General features: G+C 37.1%; 1 pseudogene; it reads right to left on the bottom strand.

Moving 5' to 3' along the window:
- Positions 1 to 1,563: 1,563 nt before the first annotated feature.
- Positions 1,564 to 1,682, bottom strand: LOC134891137 (5S ribosomal RNA; annotated as a pseudogene).
- Positions 1,683 to 2,953: the final 1,271 nt, after the last annotated feature.

A 2,953-nucleotide genomic window follows, 5' to 3' on the forward strand; every position in this document is an offset into this window, starting at 1 on the left:
ACTGTGCATGTCTTTATACCCTGTTAATTAGTCCTAATAATGGGCTGGACCAGAACCTTCATGTTACAGGAAGTGACATCACTTCCTGCCGGGAGCGACATCACTTCCGTCCGGAATTAAAATAATACGTGTATAGGAATAAATTGAAAGGGAATAGATAAATGTATTCGAATAGACATTAGTTATCCCATGGCGCTAGTGACCCGCGCCGCACTACTCTGTAGCCATCAGTGTGGGTGATCACTTCCCCCGGCCCGCCGCGACCGCCGGAATTCACGGCCGGGATGTACGTCACTTTCACCCTCACTGCTCCCGACTTCAGAGCGCCCATGGCGCATGCGCCGGTTCGGCCGGTCACAGTGCCGCCTTACCTCGCCGCGCCCGGACACATTCCCCCGGAAACAGGATAGCTCAGGATGTGTGTCAGCACAGGAACAGCGCCATGTTTTTGGAGACCAACGAAACATGTTAGAAACACTAATAGGATTGGGCAAAAAATAGCAGTGCTAATTTGACAGTAGTCACCGTAATTGTTTAAGTAAAGAGATGCCTAAGTTCAATTATATACTGTAAACATAGATACTCATTATTGTGCAAAATAACACATGAAAACTATTAATTAAAACAAGCTGAAAATTTGCTATGCAGTAACCTCAGTAAACATTAAACAAAACAATATTGTTGTGTAAATGCATTGCTCCTGAAATATGTGTACTCGCATAGTTCTTAGCTTGGTTTTTCATATATTAATGGAGGTAATGTGTCAAGATGATAAATATTATAATAGAGTGAAATATAAAAATATGTAATAATGTAGAAAGGAAGCATAATTAGTTAGTGAGACAATACATAATATATATAGGTTAGTGAAGGTAAAAATATGAGTGGATGTATAAACATTCAGGAAGAGTAAGAATTGATCACAACTAAAAAGCCAGGCACATAAAAATACATATAAAATTATATGAGTATATAAAATAAACATATAAGATCTGGATAAAATTTATAAAAATGGAGCAATTTCATAATTGTCATTTAGTCCTGTAGGCATTAGGGTTTTAAGTTTGTGTATCCAGAACATCTCTCTCTGAGACAATTTCTTCTCTCTGTCGCCAGAATCTTGGACCCAATTGGACATTTTCAAGAGTTCTGACTGTAAGGCCCTTGACTTCTGAGCCGTGGAAGAGTTTAGTCAAAATTCAAAATTGGAGTAGAGGTAAATGATATGTACATATAATCACCGCAGTGATAATTGTAAGTAAGCACCTAGTCTAAAACCTCATGAGAATAGATGAGAGGCACAAAGGTTCATAATTGAAATGTCAAATGACTGAGGGTAATCACCTGGTAGAGATTCTGTTTGCTAAAAGGCTAGATCCTTATAGATAACAAAGAATTTAAGATAAAAGTATGATTATTAAAGATACAAAAGAGCATTGATAAATAAGCCTAAAGGCAAAGCCAATTGTAGATAAATAGAAGGTTTGCGGGAAAGTTGGATAAGGAATAGGTAAGTTTCAGAAGTTGCTCTAACACTTCTGCTGTTTGTGATCAGAGGTCACAATCTTACTGCACCTGATATTCCCAAGAGGTCACCCTACTAGGTACTGATCAGGCTTATCAGCGCTTAGCTTCCAAGGTCGGATGAGATTGGGCGTTGCTGCTGAAATATGGCAGTAATAAACACTAGGACACAAATGAGAGAGTGTAATGAGTAGTGAGCAACAAGGTACTTCTGCTGTCCAGTTTCTAGCGCAGATTCTCTGTTGCTGTGAGCATTGCAGAGAGTGGTCTCGCATCTGGATGAGAGGGTACTAAAAATAGAAGTGAGATATGCTCAGAATAGGGAGGAAACCCTGCCTTCTGCTGTCCACTGTCTTATATAGATATATAGCGGACAGTGGATGAGAGAGGTGGGTTAGGCTTACCTATTGAAAAAAAGGGTGGTGGGAAAATTAGAAGAAGGAGAAGAAATGGTAATGTGGTGAGATCACAAATTAACAAAAAATTAAGTAAATTATGAAATAAAACAATCATGAAATCAACGATTAATTGGAAAAAGGAAAGTAAACACAGGCTGCATGGTAAAGGCTTACCAAAATGGGTATAAGACCCTGTTTATGCAGAAAGGATTCTGCAAAAAAGTATTACATTTAAAAGGAAATACCAGAAAATGGTTTAGAACAATAATTAAGGATCAAAAATAGCAAACATGGAAAAAAACAATATTGATTATATATCAGTATCAGTTAAATAACTGGAGTCCAAATGGGCACATACAATACCAGGGAGTCCCAAAAGTGATCTGAGCTAGAAAGAGTTCAGCATCACTGAGCACAGACGGACCGTTTCACCAGGGTGGCTTGTTCACTGTGTCCTTTAGACTAGGTGCTTACCTACAATTATCACTGCGGTGATTATATGTACATATCATTTACCTCTACTCCAATTTTGAATTTTGATTAACTCAGGCACCTTAATAATATTAATTTTTTGTAATTTTTTATGTTTTTCAGTATATTTTTCACCACAGGTGCCCATAATTTTGTATCAGGCTTATCCTGATTTCTGTCAATATATATGTTTACTTTGTGTTCTTGAACAATTTTTTTGTATCAAACTCCTCATTACTTTTATTCGTTATTAATTAAATGTTAAGTTTTAATAAACTTATTTCAAATTTCTAAGCGTGCCCCAACACAGAGTCTTTCTTTTTTCTTCTCTTTGCTTAACCATTACTGACTCTGGGAGCACCACCAACTCAAATAATTATTTAGATGCCTTCATTAAGAATCTTTAAATTTAAACTTAGTATCGTTGGTCATTCCCTGAACAGTTTTCTACAATCTGTGTATTAATCTATGTTCATCATTACCACATTTTTCCTGTGCGGAACCAAACCAAATTTCTGTTAACCGTGGAAGAGTTTAAAATGTTTTGGGACAGAGTGAAA

This window comes from Pseudophryne corroboree, chromosome 3 (genome assembly GCF_028390025.1).
Source record: "Pseudophryne corroboree isolate aPseCor3 chromosome 3, aPseCor3.hap2, whole genome shotgun sequence".
Lineage (NCBI taxonomy): Eukaryota > Metazoa > Chordata > Amphibia > Anura > Myobatrachidae > Pseudophryne > Pseudophryne corroboree.